The sequence below is a fragment of the Triticum aestivum genome, chromosome 5A (assembly GCF_018294505.1).
Source record: "Triticum aestivum cultivar Chinese Spring chromosome 5A, IWGSC CS RefSeq v2.1, whole genome shotgun sequence".
NCBI classification, from domain to species: domain Eukaryota; kingdom Viridiplantae; phylum Streptophyta; class Magnoliopsida; order Poales; family Poaceae; genus Triticum; species Triticum aestivum.
This window is the reverse complement of record NC_057806.1, coordinates 381853426-381880501: the sequence shown is the minus strand read 5'-3', so window position 1 is coordinate 381880501 and position 27076 is coordinate 381853426.

The window sequence follows — 27076 nt, the reverse complement described above, 5'->3', positions numbered from 1 at the left end:
TATTCCATTCGCAAAAAATATCAGCTTAATATTGAGGAAAGCAAAAGTTAGTATAATGGATAGACAACTAGATGTAGAACGGTCAGTAGAACATAAAATTACATTGAAAAACATACTAGTCTTCTTCTTTTTTGGATTGTATGCCGCTCATCGAAGATTAAAAATTATATTGAACCAACAGTAAAGGAAAGAGACACCTGCAAACACCCTCGTCGTACCAGGCTTTGATGACTGCAATAACCACCAGCCCCTTGAGAAGAGATTCATAAATCGCTGAAGCAACATCGGCATCACCACTAGTTCAGAGAGTTGAAGAAACCGGACCAAACAATAAAACAACATGGAAGACGATACATACATAGTGGCCTTTCACACAAGCTCGGAGTGATAGAACCTGACTCTATTAAGGGTAGAAAATGCGTTGATTATTAATTATTTGCGTAAAACATTTTTTCATGAAGGACATTTTTTATTAACTCACAATGTCGTATCAAGAAAATATGAAGCATCATGAATATACACATGTCGTCAATAAAATTAGGATGCACACATCCAACACAAAACCACACACACAGAGGAAAAAAACCTTCAAAAGTTCTATTGAAGCGAGATCAAACATGCACATCAACCTCAATCACCACCGATGGTAGCACACAGATCGTGTGAAAAGTGTTTCCACAATTATGCCTTCAAATAAGGGAGCAACGCAAGAGCAACGCCATGGCCACATCCACCTGCAAAGCTAAATCTTAGGTTTTCGCCCCGAAGAGGAAGTCTGAGAGGACCCACAACTATCTACTGGCTCCATCGCACATCCTGAATAACTAACAAGTAGGGAACCCCCAAACCCTACCCTCTCCCGCGCCGCCACCCATGGGGCGGCCGAGGAGGTCTTCCAGATCTCTGTTGCAAGTTTCCCCTCCTCCTCCCTCACTACTTCCAGGGGCGCTGGCCAGGCGAAGCCCGACCAGTGTCGGCAGCAGTGGGCTCAATCTCCTTCTGACGAGATAGGTTGGCGTGGGCCTTTTCGTCGAGTACAGGCGCGAGGCGTGGCGGATTCTACCTCTTGAGCACTGCGTTGGTTTACCCTTGAAGAGGAAAGGGTGATGCAGCAAAGTAGCGAAGTATTTCCCTCAGTTTTTGAGAACCAAGGTATCAATTCAGTAGGAGACTACACGCAAGTCCCTCGTACCTACACAAACAAATAAGAACCTCGCAACCAACGCGATAAAGGGGTTGTCAGGCCCTTCACGGTCGTTTACAAGAGTAAGATCTGATAGAGATAATAATAATAATATAAATATTTTTAGTATTTTTATGATATAGATTGAAAGTAAAGATTACAAAGTAAAATATATTGAAAACTTATATGATGGAAAATAGACCCGGGGGCCATAGGTTTCGCTAGTGGCTTCTCTCAAGATAGCATAAGTATTACGGTGGGTGAACAAATTACTGTCGAGCAATTGATGGAAAAGTGCATAATTATGAGAATATCTAGACATGATCATGTATATAGGCATCACGTCCGCGACAAGTAGACCGAAACGATTCTGCATCTACTACTATTACTCCACACATCGACCGCTATCCAGCATGCATCTAGAGTATTAAGTTCATAAGAACAGAGTAATGCATTAGGCAAGATGACATGATGTAGAGGGATAAACTCAAGCAATATGATATAAACCCCATCTTTTTATCCTCTATGGCAATAATACAATACGTGCCTTGCTGCCCCTACTGTTACTTGGAAAGGACACCGCAAGATTGAACCAAAAGCTAAGCACTTCTCCCATTGCAAGAAAGATCAATCTAGTAGTCCAAACCAAACTGATAATTCGAAGAGACTTGCAAAGATAACCAATCATACATAAAAGGTTTCAGAGAAGAATCAAATATCGTTCATAGATAAACTTGATCATAAACCCACAATTCATCGGATCTCGACAAACACACCGCAAAAAGATTTACATCAAATAGATCTCCAAGAAGATTGAGGAGAACATTGTATTGAGATCCAAAGATATAGAAGAAGCCATCTAGCTAATAACTATGGACCCGAAGGTCTGAAGTAAACTACTCACACATCATCGGAGAGGCTATGGTGTTGATGTAGAAGCCCTCTGTGATTGATTCCCCCTTCGACGGAGCTCCGGAAAAGGCCCCAAGATGGGATCTCTTGGGTACATAAGGTTGTGGCGGTGGAAATAGGGTTTCATGGTGCTCCTAGATGTTTTCGGGGTATATGGATATATATAGGAGTAAGAAGTAGGTCGGTGGAGCCACGAGGGGCCCACGAGGGTGGAGGGCGTGCCCAGGGGGGTAGGTGCGCCCCGTGCCTCGTAGCCTCCTCGTTGGTTGCTTGACGTCCACTCCAAGTCCCTTGGATCATGTTTGTTCCAAAAATAACTCTCCCGAAGGTTTTATTCTATTTGATATTCCTTTTCTGCGAAACACTGAAATAGGTAAAAAAATAGCAATTTGCACTAGGCCTTGGGTTAGTAGGTTAGTCCCCAAAATAATATAAAAGTGTGTAAATATGCCCATTAACATCCAAAACAGATAATTATAGATACGTTGGAGACGTATCAAGCATCCCCAAGCTTAATTCCTGCTCGTCCTCGAGTAGGTAAATGATAAAAACAGAATTTTTGATGTGGAATGCTACCTAGCATAATTCTCAATGTAATTTTCTTTATTGTGGCATGAATGTTCAGATCCGAGTGATTCAAGACAAAAGTTTAATATTGACATAAGATAATAATACTTCAAGCATACTAACTAAGCAATCATGTCTTCTCAAAATAACATGGCAAAAGAAAGTTCATCCCTACAAAATCATATAGTTTGGTCATGCTCCATTTTCGTCACACAAGAATGCTCTCATCTTGCACAACCCCGATGACAAGCCAAGCAATTGTTTCATACTTTAGTAATCTCAAACTTTTTCAACTTTCACGCAATACATGAGCGTGAGCCATGGATATAGCACTATGGGTGGAATAGAATAATGATAGGGGGTTATGTGGAGAAGACAAAAAATGAGACAGTCTCACATCGACGAGGCTAATCAACGGGCTAGGGAGATGCCCATCAATTGATGCCAATGCAAGGAGTAGGGATTGCCATGAAATGGATGCACTAGAGCTATAAATGTATGAAAGCTCAACAAAAAGAAACTAAGTCGGTGTGCATCCAACTTGCTTGCTCATGAAGACCTAGGGCATTTGAGGAAGCCCATTGTTGGAATATACAAGCCAAGTTCTATAATGAAAAATTCCCACTAGTATATGAAAGTGCCGAGACTCTCTAGGTAGCGACCAGACCTCAAACAGTCTGATCTCTGTGCTTTAGTGTCATCCCTGGATCAGTAATGCTGACACGCACAGTACTTGAAGGATTTATAATAGAGTGGCAATCACACACTTATTACATCGAATGTCTCAAAAGAGAACTTATTACAATAAATATGGCTTAAGGCCATCTAATAACGATAACAGCGGAAGGCTTGGAAGATTAGTGAGTCCATCAACTCCAACGACATCACTGAGTATAGAACCACGACCTAAAGGCACCTTACTCGTCGTCTGAAAAGTCTGCAACATGAACGTTGCAGCCCGAAAACGGGTCAGCACATGGAATATGCTGGCAAAGTAACACATAGAGAATAATGAAGGAATAAAGCTATACTACATGCATATTTGGCTGGTGGAAAGGCTCTATGGTTACAGTTTTGCGTAAAGCCAATTTTTCCCTACTGCAAAGGAACAAATTTTATTTAACTATCATGGTGGTTGTTAAACATTGAGAAGATAAACATCCTCTCAATCCCAATTAAGTATCATCATTAAAACCCAATAGTATTAATTAAAGTAACATGATGAGATTCACATGATAATCCAAGTACTAGATACTCAAGTTGTCCATAACCGGGGACACGGCTAACCATGATTAGTTTATACACTCTGCAGAGGTTTGCGCACTTTTCCCCACAAGACTCGATCTCCTCCGTTGGGATTCTCGCACTACATGGTGTTTGAGAAACGGATGACCGAGACATAGTCTTTCAGAAGCGCTAGCACCTTACGATCGGGTAGACAGTACCAACCTACATCCCCTACATCTGCTAGTCTACCACTGTAAGAGTTCGCACGACTTAGTCAACTATGCTAGAGCCCATAGTAGCTTGTGGCTGCACACGGAAGTTTCTAGTATGAATAATCTCATGATCCCTTTGAGCCTGGGTGGCGGTCCATAAAGAAAAACAGGCAATCGCTGGAATACCCAGGTGCCTCAATCCACCCAGATGTGTGTTTAAGTTGCCACCTTAAATAAACCATTAATTTATCAATCTCACATCTGTCATGGATACACTCACCCAATCCACGTCTACTAGCATAGCATGGCATAATAAGCAAACGTAGAAGTAACTCCCAAGGGTTCGATAATAAAACAGGTAATAGGTACTACCTCATCTACTTCCCAAAACCCACATATTAATTAGATCCTAATCATGCAATTGTTTGAGGATTGATTTAATGCAATAAAAACTGGGTAGTAAAGAGGTATGATCAAAGTGTTACTTGCCTTGCTGATGATTCGCGAAACCTAGAGATTCAAAATAGCAAGCGGCGCACTCCGGGTACTCTATCACAAACAAACAAGCATACAATAAGTACTCATCTAATGCACAAGTAAAACTCAAATAAGAAATCTGACCAGAAAGTTCAACTTAAGAACTCTGGTTTGCAAAAAGAATCAAATCGAACGAAACAACGAAAATCAAACAGCGAAAGAAACAAACTTCGTTTACTAATCTAGATCTAAGTCAAATTTTATAGATGCAAAAACTTGTTTGAGTTGGTTAAACGGAAAGAGGGTTTCGAGACGAAACTCCAGGCGCTTGAATCGCCTGATTTCGATAAACGAGCGAAAAGATAAACTAAAAAAAATCGGATCAGAAATCGCGATCAGAAATAATCGCGAAAAATCTGAGAAAAGAAAAACCGACGAACAGATTAACGGACGAATGTTCATTGTCTGAAACTAAACGGTGAACGCGTTCGTTAAAACGAATGAACGAGCGAACGCTCGCTAAATGAAAGAACCGATAAAACCGATCTAAAAAAACCCTAGGGTTTCTAAAAAAACCGGATCGTTTTTTTTAGAAAACCGGGGTGGCGGGCGGCTACCTCGGCTCGGGCTCCGGCGAAGTCCGGCGGGGTCCGGCGGGGCTCCGGTGGTGGTGGGCGGCATGGGGTGGCGGGCGGCGGCTCCTGGCGGCGTCGGCGCAAGGCGGCGGGGCGGCAGTGGCTTGCGGTGTTGGCGCAAGGTGGCGGGGCGGCGATGGCTTGCGGCGGCGGCGGCTCCGGCTATGGGGTTCCAGGGGGGCCCGGGTCGGTTTATAAGGGGGGGGGGTGGCGGCGGTGGCTTGCGGGAGGGGCTGAGGCGGCGTGGCCCTCCCGGACTCGGCGGTGGCGGCGATCGGGACTCTTGTCCTAATCCGGATGCGGGAGACGGCGGCGGCTGGGCCGGCTCGGCTGGGCTTTCGGCCCAGTCGGGAGCGTGGGAGTTTTTTTTAGATCCCGCTGAACTAAGAAAAATCCTAGAAAAATAAATAAAATCTAAAAATGCCAAAACAAATTTTTACCGTCTAAATAAAATATTTAGAACTGGATGAACATTTTCTTGGCCCTAAAATGCAGTTTTAAAAACGTGCATTTTTTCCTAAATTCAAATAAAATAGCGAGAAAACTCCGAAATAAAATCTTACTTGATTTTTTTATTAAACCTTCAATATTTCTTTATTTTGAGAAAGTCATTTTATTCCCTATCTCATATTTTTATTATAGAAATAATTGAAGATAAAATAAATAAAACCAATGATCCTATTTTCAAGATTTGAGAAAAACGCAAATATGAAAATAACGAAATCCCCGACTCGCTCCGTGGGTCCTTGAGTTGCGTAGAATTTCTGGATCAGGCCAAAAGCAAATATAATATGATATGCAGTGATGACCTAATGTATAACATTCAAATTGAAAATTTGGGATGTTACAAACCTACCCCCCTTAAGATGAATCTCGCCCTCGAGATTCGGGTTGGCTAGAAAATAGGTGAGGGTGGTCCTTCAGCAGTTCTTCCTCTCGCTCCCAGGTGGCTTCGTCCTCGGTGTGGTGGCTCCACTAGACTTTGCAAAACTTAATAACCTTGCTGCGGGTGACTCGGCTGGCATACTCGAGAATCTTGACTGGTTTCTCCTCATAGGTCAATTCACTATCCAACTGAATTGCTTCTAGCGGCACTGTGTCTCTCAGCGGTATATCAGCCATCTCTGCGTGGCACTTCTTCAACTGGGAAACATGGAATACATCATGAACTCCTGACAATCCTTCGGGCAACTCCAACTTGTAGGCAACTTCTCCCATACGTTCCAAAACTTTGTATGGTCCCACAAAACATGGAGCTAACTTTCCCTTAACTCCAAAGCGCTTAACTCCCCGAAGTGGAGATACTCGAAGATAAACTCGGTCTCCGACTTCGTAAACTGTCTCCTTGTGTTTAGAATCTGCGTAGCTCTTCTGCCTGGACTAGGCTACCTTGAGCCTATCACGAATCAATTTCACCTTCTGTTCAGACTCCTTAATCAAATCCGGTCCAAACAACTGGCGGTCTCCAACTTCATCCCACGACAATGGGGTCCTGCACCTCCTTCCGTATAAGGCTTCGAAAGGGTCCATCTTCAAACTGGATTGATAACTGTTGTTGTAGGAGAACTCTACATATGGCAAATTGTCGTCCCAACTAGATCCATAATCTAGCGCACAAGCTCTCAGCATATCCTCCAAAATCTGATTGACTCTCTCGGTCTGTCCATCTGTCTGCGGATGAAAAGCTGTACTGAACTCTAGCCTGGTACCCAAAGTTTCGTGCAACTGATTCCAGAACTTTGAGGTAAACTGGGTTCCTCTATCTGATACAATGCTCCTCGGAACTCCATGCAGACATACGATCCTGGTCATGTATATCTTTGCTAACTTAGCACTGGTGTAAGTGGTCTTTACTGGGATGAAATGAGCTACCTTCGTCAAGCGATCGACTACAACCCATATCGAGTCATAGCCTGAATGGGTCCTGGGTAATCCCGTGATAAAATCCATGCCTAGCTTATCCCACTTCCATTCAGGTATCGGCAATGGTTGTAGCAATCCTGCTGGCTTCTGATGCTCTGCCTTTACTCTCTGACATACATCACAAACTGCTACATACTCTGCAATATCCTTCTTCATTCCGGTCCACCAGAAAGTATCCTTCAAATCCAAATACATCTTGGTATTTCCTGGGTGAATCGAGTATGGTGAATCATGGGCCTCCTGCAGAATCAACTTCCTAATCTCCTAGTCGTTAGGCACATAAACACGGTCTTCAAACCATAGGGTATCGTGCTCATCCTCACGAAATCCTTTAACTTTTCCTTTGCTCATCTTCTCCTTTATAGAGGCAACCTCCTTGTCAGTCTTCTGAGCTTCTCTGATCTTATCCATCAAAGTAGACTGAATCTCCAATGCTGCTACATAGCCTCTCGGAACTATCTCCAAACATAGCTCACGAAGGTCTTCGGCTAACACCTTCGGTAAATCTCCCGTCATTAGTGTGTTGACATGGCTCTTACGGCTCAGCGCATCGGCTACTACGTTAGCCTTTCCGGGATGATAATGCAATCTCATATCATAATCCTTGATGATCTCCAACCATCTCCTTTGCCTGAGATTTAGCTCCTTCTGCGTGAAAATATACTTCAAACTCTTGTGATCTGTGTATACTTCACAATGGTTTCCAATGAGAAAATATCTCCAAGTCTTCAATGCATGCACTACGGCTGCTAACTCCAAATCATGCGTGGCATAATTCAACTCATGAGGTTTCAGCTGTCGTGAAGCATACGAAACAACTCTTCCCTCCTGCATAAGCACTGCTCCAAGTCCTCGACATGAAGCGTCGCAATATACCTCGTAATCCTTGCGCTGATCTGGCAAAATCAACACTGGCGAGGTAACCAAACGTTTCTTCAACTCCTGGAAACTGGCCTCACATTCCTCAGTCCATTTGAACTTGGTATCCTTCTTCAACAACTCCGTCATAGGCTTCGCAATTTTTGAGAAATTCTCTATGAATCTCCGGTAGTATCCTGCAAGTCCAAGAAAACTCCGGATCTCTCCAACTGTTGTTGGTGCTTCCCAATTTGTCACAGTGACAACCTTGATGGGATCTACTGCTATACCTTCTCCGGATATAACGTGTCCGAGGAATCCAACTTCCTTCAACCAAAACTCACATTTGCTGAACTTGGCATATAACTGATGTTCTCTGAGCTTCTCAAGTACCAAACGCAAATGCTCCTTATGCTCCTCTTCATTCTTTGAGTAGACCAAAATATCATCAATGAACACCACGACGAACTTATCCAAGAACTCCATAAACACCTGGTTCATCCTGTTCATGAAATATGCAGGTGCGTTAGTCAGACCAAATGACATAACGGTATACTCGTACAGCCCATACATGGTGGTAAAAGCCGTCTTAGGTATATCCTGCTCTCAAATTTTTAACTGATGGTATCCTGATCGCAGATCGATCTTGGAAAATACCTTAGCTCCTTGCAATCGATCAAACAGATCATTGATCATCGGCAATGGATACTTGTTCTTGATTGTTACTTCATTCAATCCTCGATAATCAACAACCATCCTTAACGATCCATCCTTCTTCTCCACTAGAATTACTAGCGATCCCCAAGGCAAAGAACTTGGGCGAATATAACCTTTATCCAGTAACTCCTTAATCTGCTTCTTAATCTCCTCAAAATCTTTTGCAGGCATCCTGTATGGTCTCTTAGATATGGGCCCTATGCCTGGCAAAAGCTCAATCAAAAACTCAATATCTCTATCCGGTGGCATGCCTAGCAACTCCTCTGGAAATACGTCAGGGAAATCCTTCACCACTGGTACTTCCTCCTGCACAACTCCTAATAAGGAATTTACTTGAGTCCTCTTCGGCACATGCCGGGATACATACTTCATCCTTCTTCCTTCTGGCGTCGTAAGCAAAATTGACTTACTGGCGCATTCAATGTTACCTCCATACTTCGATAACCAATCCATGCCTAATATCACATCTAATCCTTGAGATTCCAATACTATTAGGTCTGAGGGAAATACATAGTTACCAATCCTTAATGGTAACCGATCACACCATAGACTAGCCATATACTCTGCTCCAGGCGAAGCTACTAACATGGGTGACCTAAGAGCTTGGGTTGGCAGTTTATACTTATCCACAAATCCCCTTGAGATGTATGAATGTGATGCACCAGTATCAAAAAGGACGAGTGCAGTAAATGACTTAACAAAAAACTTACCTATTACTGCATCTGGCTGAGCTTCAACCTCCTCCACGTTAACGTGGTTCACCTGTCCCCTATTGAAAGGGTTCGGCTTCTTCCCAAAGCTTACATTGCCATTTCCATTCTGGGCTTCAGGACATTCATTGGCGTAATGTCCAGTCTTCTGGCACTTATAGCAAGTGACTTGGCTCAGGTCTCTCTTGGTTGGCGTTGATGGGTTGGTACGGTTCTGGCTGTTGCTTCCTCCATTCCCATTACCATTCTTGGGGCCATTATGATTGTGCGAGCTGCCTCCTCCATGGGTATGCTGAAAATGTCCTCCCAGTTTCGGGGTAAAACGTGGCTTCTGCTGAGCTCCAGAATTGTACTTCCCTTGTCCATACTTCCTCTTGCAGTTTTCAATCTGCTGCTGCTTCCCTTCAATCATAAGAGCGCGATCTACCAACTCCTGGTAGTTGTTGAAGCTTGCTACCATCAACTGCATGCTCAACTCATCATTCAGTCCTTCCAGAAACTTCTCCTGCTTAGCTGCATCCGTAGCAACGTCATCTGGGGCATAACGTGCTAGCTTACTAAAGTCATCCACATACTGGCCAACTGTCCGTCCTCCTTGGCGCAAGTTGCGAAACTCACGCTTCTTCATGGCCATAGCTCCTGCTGAAACATGGGCTGTACGGAAAGCCTGCTGAAACTGGTCCCATGTCACCGTGGCTATAGGGTAGGTGACAGTGTAATTTTCCCACCATGATGCTGCTGGTCCATCCAACTGATGTGCGGCAAAGCGCACCTTCTCAGCATCAGTACATCCTGTAGTGGTTAACTCCCTTCCAATCTTGCGGAGCCAATCATCTGCTACTATAGGCTCGGTGCTACTAGAGAACACCAGCAGATTCAGCCTAAGAAAACGGGTTAAGTGATCAACAGGTGGTGGCGGTGGTGGGTTGTTGTTGTTGTTGTTCCCCTAATTCTGATTCTGGACTAGCAACTGCATCAACGTATTCTGCTGCTGGATCAACTGAGTGAGCTCCGGTGGGAAAGCAAATCCATTGTCACGTCTCGGAGGCATCTGGGGTTTAGAAAAGATGAGAATATAGAATAGAATGAGGTCTAGAGGGAAAACACTACCCATATGCACATGAGGCAAATGCAAACAAAATCACTTCATTCAATCAAACAAGGGCATACAACGGTCTATCTATCGTTACAAAAGTGCTCGGGCTATACTAGATACATGGGGAATACTACTACTGTTATGGTGGTCGACTAGAAAAACTGCTCCGATGAAGACTCCATGATATCTGCTCCAGCTTCATCAACATAGTCATCATCGCTATCGTCTGGGTCCGAGTCGGTGTCGTCGATGATGATGTAGTTCTATGGACAAGTGCAATCATCGTCTTCTCCTCCAGTCGCGGGGAATTCCATGAACACTTTTAGCTTCTTCTTCAGATCATAATTCTTCTCCACTAGTGTTGCTATTTCCTCCTCATATCCATCGCGTGTAGACTTGAGTTCTTCCTCCAGCTCCGTGATCTTGGTCATGGCCTTCTTCAGGTCTATCATGCATGCGCACATCTGGTTCTCCTGGCGTCGAATGTGCTGGTTTAACTCCTGGATGAAAGCTGCAATTGATCTATCCTTCCTGGTGCTGATCATCTCCCATTGCTCATCTCGGCGCCCACAAATCTGGTAGATAGTATCCTTGAGATCCTTGTGGTAAACTTCTCCAATGCGCCCAATAGTGATGTGGGCTGCCATGCTCTTTCCTAGACTCCAGGTTGGTGCATCAAAGGAAAACTCTATGGGCTCAGTGACGGGCATGAATGTCCTTCCTGGAACTTGAACTTGAATCATCCAGCGTTCCTCTTCAGGTAAAGTGGCGTTGTAAGTCCCGGTGAAGCTTGGTACTCTGATGTTCAGGTACTTAGTGACTTCCTTCAAGTGACGTCCAAAGGGTGTATCTTCATCCGGTTGCGTGAACTTGTTCCTTGCATCCGCCATCCTAAAAGAGTAGAAAAGATGAGGAGTCAGAAATGAGAAGAGTGAGTAGTGATCTAGGGCTTTTAGCTTAGTGGTCGTGTCCTACAGTCAGCGTGTGCTCTGATACCATCTTGTAGCGACCAGACCTCAAACAGTCTGATCTCTGTGCTTTAGTGTCATCCCTGGATCAGTAATGCTGACACGCACAGTACTTGAAGGATTTATAACAGAGTAGCAATCACACACTTATTACATCAGATGTCTCAAAAGAGAACTTATTACAATAAATATGGCTTAAGGCCATCTAATAACGATAACAACGGAAGGCTTGGAAGATAAGTGAGTCCATCAACTCCAACGGCATCACTGAGTATAGAACCACGACCTAAAGGCACCTTACTCGTCGTCTGAAAAGTCTGCAACATGAACGTTGCAGCCCGAAAACGGGTCAGTACATGGAATATGCTGGCAATGTAACACATAGATAGAGTAATGAAAGAATAAAGCTATACTACATGCATATATGGCTGGTGGAAAGCTCTATGGTTACGGTTTTGCATAAAGCCAATTTTTCCCTACTGCAAAGGAATAAATTGTATTTAACTATCATGGTGGTTGTTAAACATTGAGAAGATAGACATCCTCTCAATCCCAATTAAGCATCATCATTAAAACCCAACAATATTAATTAAAGTAACATGATGAGATTCACATGATAATCCAAGTACTAGATACTCAAGACGTCCATAACCGGGGACACGGCTAACCATGATTAGTTTATACACTCTGCAGAGGTTTGCGCACTTTTCCCCACAAGACTCGATCTCCTCCGTTGGGATTCTCGCACTACATGATGTTTGAGAAACGGATGACCGAGACATAGTCTTTCAGAAGCGCTAGCACCTTACGATCGGGTAGACAGTACCAACCTACATCCCCTACATCTGCTAGTCTACCACTGTAAGAGTTCGCACGACTTAGTCAACTATGCTAGAGCCCATAGTAGCTTGTGGCTGCACACGGAAGTTTCTAGTATGAATAATCTCATGATCCCTTTGAGCCTGGGTGGCGGTCCATAAAGAAAAACAGGCAATCGCTGGAATACCCAGGTGCCTCAATCCACCCAGATGTGTGTTTAAGTTGCCACCTTAAATAAACCATTAATTTATCAATCTCACATCTGTCATGGATACACTCACCCAATCCACGTCTACTAGCATAGCATGGCATAATAAGCAAACGTAGAAGTAACTCCCAAGGGTTTGATAATAAAACAAGTAATAGGTACTACCTCATCTACTTCCCAAAACCCACAATTTAATTAGATCCTAATCATGCAATTGTTTGAGGATTGATCTAATGCAATAAAACTGGGTAGTAAAGAGGTATGATCAAAGTGTTACTTGCCTTGCTGATGATCATCGAAACCTAGAGATTCAAAGTAGCAAGCGGCGCACTCCGGGTACTCTATCGCAAACAAACAAGCATACAATAAGTACTCATCTAATGCAAGGGTAAAACTCAAATAAGAAATCTAACCAGAAAGTTCAACTTAAGAACTCTGGTTTGCAAAAAGAATCAAATCGAATGAAACAACGAAAATGAAACAGCGAAAGAAACAAACTTCATTTACTAATCTGGATCTAAGTCAAATTTTACAGATGCAAAAACTTGTTTGAGTTGATTAAACGGAAAGAGGGTTTCTAGATGAAACTCTAGGCGCTTGAATCGCCTGATTCCGATAAACGAGCGAAAAGATAAACTAAAACAAAAATCGGATCAGAAATCGCGATGAGAAATAATCGCGGAAAATCTGAGAAAAGAAAAACTGACGAACAGATTAACGAACGAACGTTCATTATCTGAAACTAAATGGTGAACGCATTCGTTAAAATGAACGAACGAGCGAACGCTCGCTAAATAAAAGAACCGATAAAACCGATCTAAAAAACCTAGGGTTTCTAAAAAAACGGATCAGTTTTTTCTTGGAAAACCGGGGTGGCGGGCGGCTACCTCGGCTCGGGCTCCGGTGAGGTCCGGCGGGGCTCCGGTGGCGGTGGGCGGCGGCTCCTGGCGGCGGCGGCGCAAGGCGGCGGGGCGACGGTGGCTTGCGGCGGCTCCGGCTGTGGGGCTCGAGGGGGGCCGGGTCGGTTTATAAGGGGGGGTGGCGGCGATGGCTTGCGGGAGGGGTTGAGGCGGCGTGGCCCTCCCGGACTCGGCGGCGGCGGCGATCGGGACTCTGGTGCCTATCCGGATGCGGGAGGCGGCGGCGGGTGGGTCGGCTTGGCTGGGCCTTCGGCACAGTCGGGCGCGCGGGAGTTTTTTTAAATCCCGCCGAACTAAGAAAAATCCTAAAAAAATAAATAAAAATCTAAAAATGCCAAAACAAATTTTCACCGTCTAAATAAAATATTTGGAACTGGATGAACATTTTCTTGGCCCTAAAATGCAGTTTTAAAAACATGCATTTTTTCGTAAATTCAAATAAGATAGCGAGAAAACTCCGAAATAAAATCTTACTTGATTTTTTTATTAAACCTTCAATATTTCTTTATTTTGGGAAAGTCATTTTATTCCCTCTCTCATATTTTTATTATAGAAATAATTGAAGATAAAATAAATAAAACCAATGATCCTATTTTCAAGATTTGAGAAAAACCCAAATATGAAAATAACGAAATCCCCAACTCTCTCCGTGGGTCCTTGAGTTGCGTAGAATTTCTGGATTAGGCCAAAAGCAAATAAAATATGATATGCAGTGATGACCTAATGTATAACATTCCAAATTGAAAATTTGGGATGTTACACTCTATCATAAAGATCATGGTGCTACTTTGAAGCACAAGTGTGGAAAAAAGGATAGTAGCATTGCCCCTTTTTATTTCTTATATTTTTTCTTTTTTCTTTTTTCTTATTTTTTGGGCCTTTTTTTATTTGGCCTTCCTCTATTTTTTTATTTGGGACAATGCTCTATTAATGATGATCATCACACTTCTATTTATTTACAACTCGATACTAGAACAAAGTATGACTCTATATGAATGCCTCCGGCGGTGTAACGGGAAGGGCAATTAATCAAGAGTGACATGTATGATAAATTATGCATGGTGGCTTTGCCACAAATACGATGTCAACTACATGATCATGCAAAGCAATATGACAATGATGAAGCGTGTCATGAATGAAACGGTGGAAAGTTGCATGGCAATATATCTCGGAATGGCAATGGAAATGCCATAATAGGTAGGTATGGTGGCTGTTTTGAGAAAGATATAAGGAGGTTTATGTGTGATAGAGCGTATCATATCACTAGATTTGTATGCACCGGCGAAGTTTGCACCAACTCTCAAGGTGAGAAAGGGCAATGCACGGTACCGAAGAGGCTAGCAATGATGTAAGGGTGAGAGTGCGTATAATCCATGGACTCAACATTAGTCATAACGAACTCACATACTTGTTGCAAAAATCTGCAAGTCATCAAAAACCAAGCACTACGCGCATGCTCCTAGGGGGATAGATTGGTAGGAAAATACCATCGCTCGTCCCCGATCGCCACTCATAAGGAAGACAATCAAAGAACACCTCATGTTTCAAATTTGTTACACAATGGTTACCATACGTGCATGCTACGGGACTTGCAATCTTCAACACAAGTATTTATCAAATTCACAATTACTCAACTAGCACACTCTAATATCACCATCATTATATCTCAAAATAGTTATCAAGTATCAAACTTCTCATAGTATTCAGTGCACTTTTTATGATAGTTTTTATTATACCCATCTTGGATGCCTATCATATTAGGACTAGTTTCATAACCAAAGAAAATTACCATGCTGTTCTAAAGGACTCTCAAAATAATATAAGTGAAGCATGAGAGATCAATAATTTCTATAAAATAAAACCACCACCGTGCTCTAAAAGATATAAGTGAAGCACTAGAGCAAAATTATCTAGCTCAAAAGATATAAGTGAAGCACATAGAGTATTCTAATAAATTTCAATTCATGTGTGTCTATCCCAAAAGGTGTGTACATCAAGTATGATTGTGGTAAACTATAAAGCAAAGACTCAAGTCATACAAGACGCTCCAAGCAAAACACATATCATGTGGTGAATAAAAGTATAGCCTCAAGTAAAGTTACCGATAGAAGAAGACGAAAGAGGGGATGCCATCTGGGGCATCCCCAAGCTTAGGCTTTTGGTTGTCCTTGAATTTTACCTTGGGGTGCCTTGGGAATCCCCAAGCTTAGGCTCTTGCCACTCCTTTTTCCATAATCCATCAAATCTTTACCCAAAACTTGAAAACTTCACAACACAAAACTTAAACAGAAAAATCTCATGAGCTCCGTTAGTATAAGAAAACAAACCACCACTTTAAGGTACTGTAATTAACTCTTTCTTTATTTATATTGGTGTTAAACTTACTGTATTCCAACTTCCCTATGGTCCATAACCTCCGATACAACACACGAAAAACAGAATCTGTCAAAAACAGAACAGTCTGTAGTAATATGTAGGTTTAGAATACTTATGTAACCCCAAAAATTCTAAAATAAATGTCTGGACGTTAGGAATTTATCTATTAATCACCTGAAAAAAGAATCAACCTAATCGCACTCCCCAGTAAAAAATGGCAGCAAAGCTCATGAGCGCTAAGTTTCTGTTTTTTACAGCAAGATCGCAAAGACTTTTCCCAAGTCTTCCCAAAGATTCTACTTGTCAAAAACACTAATTAAAAGCATAAAACCACATCTAAACAGAGTCTAGATGAATTATTTATTGAATAACAGTAAGGAAAAATATTGGGTTGTCTCCCAACAAGCGCTTTTCTTTAAAGCCTTATAGCTAGGCATAAGATTTCAACGATGCTCACACGAAAGACAGGAATTGAAGCACAAAGAGAGCATCATAAAACACGTGACAAACACATCTAAGTCTAACATACTTCCTATGCATAGGCATCTTATAGGCAAACAAATTATCAAGGCAAGAAAAAACTAGCATATGCAAGGAAGCGGAAAGAAACAATAACAATCTCAACATAACGAGAGGTAATTTAGTAAGATGAAAATTTCTACCGCCATATTTTCCTCTCTCATAATAATTACATGTAGGATCATAATCAAATTCAACAATATAGCTATCACAAAACATATTCTTAACACGATCCACATGTATGCAAAGTTGACACTCTTCCAAAATAGTGGGATTAACATTAACTAAAGTCATGACCTCTCCAAACCCACTTCTATCAAAAACTTCATAAGATTGAACATTCTCCAAATATGTGGGATCTAAAGTTGACATTCTTCCAAACCCACTTTCAATATTATTGAAAACATTATTATCAATGTCATATTCATCGTGGGGCTTAAATAAATTTTCAAGATCAAAAGAAGAATCACCCCAATCATGATCATTGCAACAAGTAGTAGATATAGCAAAACTAGCATCCCCAAGCTTAGGGTTTTGCATATTATAAGAACAATTGACATTAATAGAATTTATACTATCATCATTGCAATCATGCTTTTTATTCAAAGATCCATCGTGAATCACTCCATAAAGTAATTCATCACAATTTTCAGATTCACGAATTTCAAGCAAAATTTCATAAAGATAATGTAGTGCACAAAACTCACTAGTAATTGGTTCATCATAATTGGATCTCTTAAAAAGATTAGCAAGTGGATGAGGATCCATAGATCTTAGGTTCTCTGTTTAATAATAAATAAACAACTATTCCAACCAAATGAGCAAAAGTGCCAAGTAAGACATCAAAGCAAATGAAAAGACGAACAGAAGAAGGGTGAATTGGGGGGAGAGGAAAACGAGAGGCAAATGGCAAATAATGTAATGCAAGAGATAAGAGTTTGTGATAGGTACTTGGTATGTCTTGACTTGATGTAGATCTCCCCGGCAACGGTGCCAGAAATCCTTCTAGCTACCTTCCCTTGAAGAGGAAAGGGTGATGCAGCAAAGTAGCGTAAGTATTTCCCTTAGTTTTTGAGAACCAAGGTATCAATCCAGTAGGAGACTACATGCAAGTCCCTCGTACCTACACAAACAAATAAGAACCTCGCAACCAACGCGATAAAGAGGTTGTCAAGCCCTTCACAGTCATTTATGAGAGTGAGATCCGATAGAGATAATAATAATAAGATAATATTTTTGGTATTTTTATGATATAGATTGAAAGTAAAGATTGCAAAGTAAAATAGATTGGAAACTTATATGATGGAAAATATACCCGGGGGCCATAGGTTTCACTAGTGGCTTCTCTCAAGATAGCATAAGTATTATGGTGGGTGAAAAAATTATTGTCGAGCAATTGATAGAAAAGTGCATAATTATGAGAATATCTAGGCACGATCATGTATATAGGCATCACGTCCGCGACAAATAGACCGAAACGATTCTGCATCTACTACTATTACTCCACACATCGACCGCTATCCAGCATGCATCTAGAGTATTAAGTTCATAAGGACAGAGTAATGCATTAGGCAAGATGACATGATGTAGAGGATAAACTCAAGCAATATGATATAAACCCCATCTTTTTATCCTCGATGGCAACAATACAATACGTGCCTTGCTGCCCCTGCTGTCACTGGGAAAGGACACCACAAGATTGAACCCAAAGCTAAGCACTTCTCCCATTGCAAGAAAGATCAATCTAGTAGTCCAAACCAAACTGATAATTCAAAGAGACTTGCAAACATAACCACTCATACATAAAAGATTTCAGAGAAGAATCAAATATTGTTCATAGATAAACTTGATCATAAACCCACAATTCATCGGATCTCGACAAACACACCGCAAAAAGAGTTACATCAAATAGATCGCCAAGAAGACCGAGAAGAACATTGTATTGAGATCCAAAGAGAGAGAAGGAGCCATCTAGCTAATAGCTATGGACCCGAAGGTCTGAAGTAAACTACTCACACATCATCGGAGAGGCTATGGTGTTGATGTAGAAGCCCTCTGTGATTGATTCCCCTCCGGCGGAGCTCCGAAAAAGGCCCCAAGATGGGATCTCTTGGGTATAGAAGGTTGCGGCAGTGGAAATAGGGTTTCGTGGTGCTCCTCGATGTTTTCAGGGTATATGGATATATATAGGAGGAAGAAGTAGGTCCATGGAGCATCGAGGGGCCCACGAGGGTGGAGGGCGTGCCCAGGGGGGTAGGCGCGCTCCCCTGCCTCGTGGCCTCCTTGTTGGTTGCTTGACGTTCACTCCAAGTCCCCTGGATCACGTTTGTTCCAAAAATAACTCTCTCGAAGGTTTTATTCCGTTTGGATTTCGTTTGATATTCCTTTTTTGCGAAACACTGAAATAGGAAAAAAATATAGCAATTTGCACTGGGCCTTGGGTTAGTAGGTTAGTCCCAAAAATAATATAAAAGTGTATAAATAAGCCCATTAACATCCAAAGCAGATAATATAATAGCATGGAACAGTCAAAAATTATAGATACGTTGGAGACGTATCAGCAGCGCGCAGCTTCTAAGCGGGTGTGGCGTTGCATGGAGGGCTGCGGGTGGTGGTGCATGCAGCGACGCGCCGGATCTGTCCGCAGCGGCGCAGGCAGGTGGCTTATGCTTCCTTTCCGACGATAATGGCTGTGGGCGGTGGTGGTGCTCTTCCTCGCGTGCGGGCTCGTCCTACGCCGCACCCGTGTAGGGTGGCGGAGCGTGCCTGACGTGGCTGTGGCGGCGTGGTGGCCATGCTTCTTTTGGCAGCATGGGGTGGAGGTGTTGGCCTCCTCGTAGATTTGTTCCGACGGTGCGTGGGGCTGGGCAGGCATCGATGGTTCCGGCCGCACGCATTTTGGCGATGGGCCAGATCTAGGGTTCGTGCTCAGGCATCTTAGATCGGGGCCTGGGGTGGATCGGAGCATGTGCTTCGGGTAGGAGAGGTTAGGATTGGCCCGACATGTGCTCAGGAGGATGCTCGTGCTCCCTTCACGGGTATAGTGCTCGATGGTGGTGGTCGTGATACTGATGCGTTGGTGCACGGATCAATGTTGGTGACCACGAACATGGCGTTGTGTGAGCTCATCAGGCCATGGGCTTGGGACAGGCTCGTCAGCAGTCTCGGAGTCATGTCCCAATAGTCCACCGGGGATTGGCAGGGGACGCAGGTGTTGGTGCCCCTTATGGTGGAGGTGCCTACTCAAACTCGGGGACTGATGCTGGGTTAGGAGTTGATGGAGTGTCGTCGCTCTTCCTATCGTTGCCCCCGCAATCCAGATGGCGGTTTGCATGGTTGCTCTTCAGTGGGCATCACTGTGATGATGGTGGCTCCACTCCCAGGTTGTGGGGGCAACGAGAGGTGGTGCGGCGGGTAGCTCGGACATGCTCTCTCTCCCGGAGGGGTGACGTCCTGATCTGGATCTGGGGATCTGACATCGTCGTGCTCCTCCTGGCCGCCTCGTAGTGGCACAGGTGAGTTGCTGAGTGAAAGCTCCATGCCTTGGCGCCAATGACAGCGACACCCGTGGGTGCCATGTTCTTCTTGAAGACGTCATTGTGGTTTTTCCCTCCGTGACAAAAGGGCAAAGAGTGACTAACGACCCAAGGTGGTAGCACTACTCCGAGTACTCATCCATGTACTCCTCCCCATCATCTACAACATGCTCCTCCTTGTTGTCCGCCTCAACTATCTCCTCATCATTGTCTCTAGCAGCATGGTGAGCGGATGTGACCTCATCATCAGAATCTGTCCACTTGCTTCGGTTGGAGATCCAATCCTCCTCAGAAGTGATCTTCTTCTTAGAGCCACTAGCAACCTAAATGTCAAGCCGGCACATCATCAAGTTCTGTCGCTGGCGAGCAGTTTTCTCCGCCACATGTGCCTTATACATCTTGTGCTGGATATCAGTCTAGAGGTAGAAGACCTTCTTCACCTTCTTCTTGAGCTTTGTAGCCCAAGATGGCTGCTCCGCAGGTGGCTCATAATCAGGCTCATCAGACTTGCCAGACTTAGTTGCAAGTATCTCAAACACATGAACGGCTGGGGCAGCGCCCCAGTTCTCCTTCTGCCTTAGCTTGATAACAACATGAATGGAAAGATTGCCAATCTGAAGGCGCTCCTCTGGAAACTGAGTGTCCCAAATGTCTTTAACAAGCTTGAAGAGATAGGGTCCATACATGGTCACCTTCCAGTCAAACACAGAGGAATGAAGCTCAGACCACATGACATGAGAAACATCCATAATGCATATCTTGTTCTTCTCCTTCTGACACATTAATAGCATGTCCAAAATATAAGAATGTACCATGTCCAAGGTCCCAATGCAAGGGAGGGATGCATGATGTCCAGAAATGCGATCAACTCTTTGACCTCTCCCCTGCCAGTCTTCCTCACTACAAAAAAACACTTCCGTGATGATACGTGTTTGCCATAGTAGGCCATGTTTTCTGTCATGCATGTACATCCATGACGATTTTATGACAGAATCAAGATAGTCATACCTGTGTGGTCGTAGAAGTGTTCCATGACAATACCAAAATTACCATCATGGAAGTGTCCACTTCCATGAAGAAAAATGGCACGTCATGGAAGTGTTTTCGTTAAGGGTAACCAACACATGGCATCCACCATAACAGGTCGCCGTTAAGCTATCGGGTCCCGGTTTGGATCCGATAACCCATTAACAGCCCGGACCAATGGGGATTTTCCACGTGTAAAATTATCATTCACCGGATGATTCCACATGTCAGCTCGCCATTGTGATAGATGTCATCCCTACAATGGACAAAACATGCCTATGATATGTCGGCACGTGGCCCGACCCAACAGTGGCACATTTAGGTTAAAAGGGTTGGCCCGTTTGACTTGGTCAAAAATTAACGAGCTGGCCCATCGAAAGCCTGTTAACGACAAGTGTGCGTATAGCCCATTTACGACGCATTATGGCCTTTTCAAATTCGGCCCATTAGCGTCTTGTGGGCAGTCCAATATAATTCAAGCCCGTTCTCACTTTCGACCCATAAATGGCCCATGGTGTCTTTCAGCCCATATGAGGCCTTTTGTTTCTTTAGGCCCTTTAATGACTCGTGGTGACTCTATCCCATAATAAACAGTAACTTGCTTTATACCCATTAACGACCCATGATTCAGTTGGGCCGTTTCAGCCCATGTTATCTTTCAGCCTTCTAAGGCCCATATATTCTCAGGCTCATTTTAGGCCTTCGACTACTTATGGTCAGTTACTGGTCGGTTCCGCTAATGGGACAAATGAGGCCCGTGGTTATAGTTGGCCCGTATGTGGCCCGTTAACTCTTTGGGCCTTATTCGTCCTGTCATGTATTACGGGCCCATCAATGACCCGTTAAGCCTGCCTTATGGCCTGTTAACGACCCATTATGGCCTGAGCCCATAAACAGACTGTTGAGATTCTGGCCCATTTATGGCCCAAATCACGTTCAAATAGTGGTCCACGATCAGTATGGCCCATGGATCCTGCGGTCCATAAAAGGCCCATGGATCCTACGGCCCGTATGAGGCCCATGGATCCTAAGGCCCGTAGGAGGCCCATGGATCCCGCAGCCCATAGGAGGCCCAAGGATCCTAATTTAGGCCGTAGGAGGCCCATGGATCCTACGGCCCACAGGAGGACCATGGACCCTATGACCCAAAGGAGGACCATGGATCCTATGACCCGTAGGAGGGCCATGGTTACAATGGCCCATATGTGGATCATTGTTATTGCGGCCACTAGGAAACTGAGGAGAAAGAACCGCAGAACACCAAGCAAACAAATAAATAAGACTAAGAAAATAAATAAGCAAGCAACTAACGCTAGGATATTACGGTGATTACACAGATTGCATCCACTGGGCATCAAAGTTCACCATAGTGCAAATATAGGGAACAAAGCAACATATTACATACACTGGTTGTCAAAGTTGGCGACCAATGCAAATAAATGTCGCAACAACACAAGTCCAGAACTGAAACCACTTCAGAAGAGCTCAAGAAACAATATCCTGGGTACCCACCATGCTGGCAAGAAGCTTAGAAAGCTTATTAGCTTTCTCTTGTTTGGCGCATAAATCCTCCAGCGCTTGCTGTTGCACCAGAAAGTATGCATCTGAATTCTGCAGGGGCTTCCTAAGTCCTTCGGCTTCGTGTCATAGCACATCTGATCGATGTCTTTCAACTTGAAGTTGAGACTAAATAAGCCAAACTAGTTTAGGCAGCGAGTTCGAAGAACTTGTGCTAGCAGTAGTGGCTAGTAACTCGAACAGTACATCAAGACAAGACTTCGGGGTTGTCTCACTGTCTTCAAGATAGTTTTTATCAACTTTCTTGGAGACTAGCAGGGGTGTCTCACTATCTTGAACATTATCTGCATTACTTCCTTTACTATTGCATAACGGTGTACTCTTCTCCAATATTTTGTCAGGATTCGAGAAACAAGCAGGCATATCACAAGTTTAGCATGTTGTATATGAAACACATTTTGGTAAACCAATTCAGTAGTAAAGTGGATAGGATAACATCATGAAACAAACATATATCTATGTATTATGGTCACTGTATGGTCTATATCATTCTAGTTTATGTTTCCAAATCAAGACAGAGACACAGTTCAAATCATATTTGTATAAGACAAGGCAGCATAGACAGAACATAAGTGTGGGAAACTACACAACACTTATAATGTGCATGACATGAGAACATAACTATTTATCCAATTGAAACTGAAATCAACATAGAGCAAGTTACACCACCAAATCAGTTAAAGAAATAGGTTTAAAACATACCCGTTGCACCATTGGAGTTTCAATTGCATCTTTCAAATTTGAAATTAGTTGCTATGAGTAAATATAGTGATGCAAGAGCAAAGGAGTATGAAACATAGCTACGGAACCTGACCTAGGAACAATTCTTCTTCTACTGCTTTAAGCGTTGAGTTGGGGTTCGGAGTGGTGGTCCTCATGCTTTGGGCGTTGCAGTTGCCTTACTAACTACTCGTGTTTGGGTGCTCTATGGTGGAGACAGTGTTGTGTCAACTGGAACTGGGTTACTATCTGCTGGGGTTGGAGTTAGAAGGGGTGTAGCTGGTTCTTTGTCCAATTGGATAGGGGTACAATCTGCGAGAGTCTGGGTTATGTGTGGTGGGGCTGGTTCTTGGGCAAGTACAACTATGGTTCTATCTGCATCGACTGGTAGCACTATCTTTTCTGAAGACCGTGTTTTTACTCCCTTAGATACTGCCATCACCCCCTCCAATTAAAATGGCTGATAAACAAGAAAAATAATTGAATGTACAAACATTGTATGGTAGACATGTGCAATGGATAATGAGGAATAAAGGAGGGCATGAAATAAATCAATTTTTTTGTAATAAAGGTCGTGTATCGCAATGTTTTCCTATTAAGAAAATGAAGTTTCTTCTGTTTATTAGTGTATGTTTCATCAACTAGTGCCACTATAATGTAATCACCCTTTTTCATTATTTGTGCAAACAGGGTTATTTAGCTACATTTATTCAGCCACTATTAAGAAAATGAACTGCACAACTATTTGGATAGAACCAACATATATGCAGAGTACGAGGTGGCAATATCTAACATAAACGTGACTTGGAAAAGCACAGATGCTCGAATGGTTCCTCAAGTTCTTGCCGACCCTGCAGAACATTTTAATCTATCGTGTTTGACGTGCACTTTACTTGTTTCAGTTTTGCAGCAAATCCTCTAATCAAATAGCTTATATTGGCACTTTTCTAGGGAGTACCTTTTTCTGAAAGAAGGACCAATCAATTTTTATTTATTTGTACACATTCTGACTATTTTGTTTTAGTTCAGAGCTCTTTTAGGGTGATTGGCATAGTACTCGGAGTACTACCCAGTACTTACCCGTATGATTTTTATTAGCCGTCACACTAATTGTAAGCATAGGAGATGGAATATTAGGTCTAGTGCGAAGCTTACCTTAAACCCTACCGCCACCGATGAGACGAGGCGAGCGGCAAGAGTGTTATCATCAAAACCGACCGATCTTGGATAGGGGGTCCTGAACTATGTGTCTGAGGATCGAGGGTAACAAGGGACAAGGGGGACACAATGTTTACCCAAGTTTGGGCCCTCTTAATGGAGGTAAAACCCTACATCCTGCCTGATTGTATTTGATGAGTATAAGGGTTACAAGAGTTGATCTACCTCGAGATCGTAATGGCTAAACCCTAGTTGTCTGGCCTATGAGAATTCGGATAGCCTCTGCGGACTAAACCCTCCGGTTTATATACACACCGGAGGGACCTAGGGTTGTACAGAGTTGGTTTGTGGTGGAAGGAAATAACATATCCGGACACCAATCTTGCCATCCACGCATAGGGTGGGGAGGGGGGGAGTCTTCTGCTTGTATCTTCACGGTGCCAAACACATCGCCATCGAAGACTGGTTCAGGGGCTACCGAGGGAGTCCTGGATTAAGGGGTACTCGGGAAAATCATGCTTACCAGTGAGGCCGGATTCTCGATGTCGAGACCAATGTCTTCGGTCTTCTTTGGGCATGTTTTTTCGGCCTTGAAGAGAAACTTCCAAATGTATTCATGTGTCGTGCCGAAGAAGTGCTTCAAGGTCCGTGGCTCCTCTGGACTAAACTCCCACATATAAGAGGTCTGGAGCTGGCAAGGGAGGGTCTGGCGGAATAGCATCACCTGAGTCATGTCTGTGAGACTGATCTTTTTGCCTATCATGATGGTGATGCGCTTTTGCAGCATCTGCACATCCGTCGTGGACCCCCAGTCCAGGCCTTTAGCGGTCCAGGAGGCGAGCCTGGTGGGGGTCCGGATCTAAAATCGGGTGCGGCTGCCCAATTGGCATTGCGGGGTTCGGTGATGTAGAACCACTCCTACTGCCACACCTTGATCGTCTCCACAAACGCCCCTTTGGGCCAGACGGTGTTGGGGAGTTTTCTCACCATGGCTGGCCGCAGTCCGCGTGATGCCCGTCGACCACCTTCGGCTTTAGATTAAAAACCTTGAGCCATAAGCCAAAGTGTGGTGGGATGCAGAGGAGAGCCTTGCACATGACGATGAACACCGATATGTGGAGGAAGGAGTTTGGGGCTAGATCATGGAAATCCAGATCGTAATAAAACATGAGGCCGCGAACGAAGGGGTGAAGAGGGAACCCTAGCCCGCAGAGGAAGTAGGGTATGAACACGACTCTCTCGCCAGGCTCTAGGGCAGGTGTGACCTGACCCTTGTTGGGGAGCCTATGCGCGATGTCCGCAAACAGATACCCCATGCCCCGGAGCTCCTTGACGTCCTTCTTATTAATGGAGGAGGCCTCCCACTTGCCCTTAGAACCTGATCCATACATGGTTGGGGAGGTTGGTGGCGGTGGGAAATGTTGAGATTTTGGGCGCCGGAGCACAGAGGAAGGAAAGGTGTGGGAGAAAAAGAAGGAATCTTTACCCTCTTATATAGGTGGTGAAATACCAAACGCCCCCCTCAAGCCTTAAAACTCGCCAGTTCCTGAAGAGATCATGCGAATGGCACGGTTGGATTACCCAAAACTGTATTGATGAGGATCCCGTAATGGGCGGGTACGATATCTGTTTAGACAAGACATGCCAATGGAGGCTATGCCTCGAAACGCGAAGCGGGAGGCGTGAAAACAGTTCGAAATGTTAAAGAGCCAGATATGACGTTTCACCGAAAAAGTTGCCAGTGAAGAGACACTATTTTTTGGATATCTTGCCTTCGTGGCTAAGGGTTGTAATAATTATACAGAGCCAGATATAGTTCCTTTAACTGTGTTAAAGTATTCAGGAGGAGGAACCCGCCTTGCAATGCCGAAGACAATCCGCGTGCCGAACACATCATCATCGAAGACTGGTTCAGGGGCTACTGAGGGAGTCCTGGATTAAGGGGTCCTTCGGTGTCTGGGTTATTCGATATGGGCCTGACTGATGGGCCATGAAGATACAAGAAGAAAACTTTCCCTCCGTGTCCAGATCGGACTCCCCCTATGCGTGGATGGCAAGATTGGTGTCCGGATACGTTATTTCCTTCCCCCACAAACCGACTCTGTACAACCCTAGGTACCTCCGGTGTGTATATAAACCAGAGGGTTTGGTCCATATAGACTATCAGAATTCTCATAGGATAGACAACAAGGGTTTATACATTATGATCTCGAGGTAGATCAACTCTTGTAACCCCTATATTCATCAAATACAATCAGGAAGGACGTAGGGCTTTACCTCCATTAAGAGGGCCCAAACCTGGGTAAACATTGTGTCCCACTTGTCCCTTGTTACCCTCGATCCTTAGACGCATAATTGGGACCCCTTACCCGAGATCGGTCGGTTTTGACACCGACATTGGTGCTTTCATTGAGAGTTCCACTATGTCGTCAACAGAAGGATCGATGGCTCAGCTTGTCATCAACGACGATGCTGTCTCCGGGGACACCTTTCTCCTTGGTCAACTTTTTGTGTTTGGCGGCTGATGTCGCTTGAAGCTACGTCGGTATTTCCCAAAGAGGAAGGGATGATGCAGCACAGTGGCTTTAGGTATTTCCCTCTGATATGAAACCAAGGTTATCGAACCAGTAGGAGAACCAAGCAACACAACGTAAACATCACCTGCACACAAATAACAACTACTCGCAACCCGACGTGTAAAAGGGGTTGTCAATCCCTTTGGGGTAGCGGC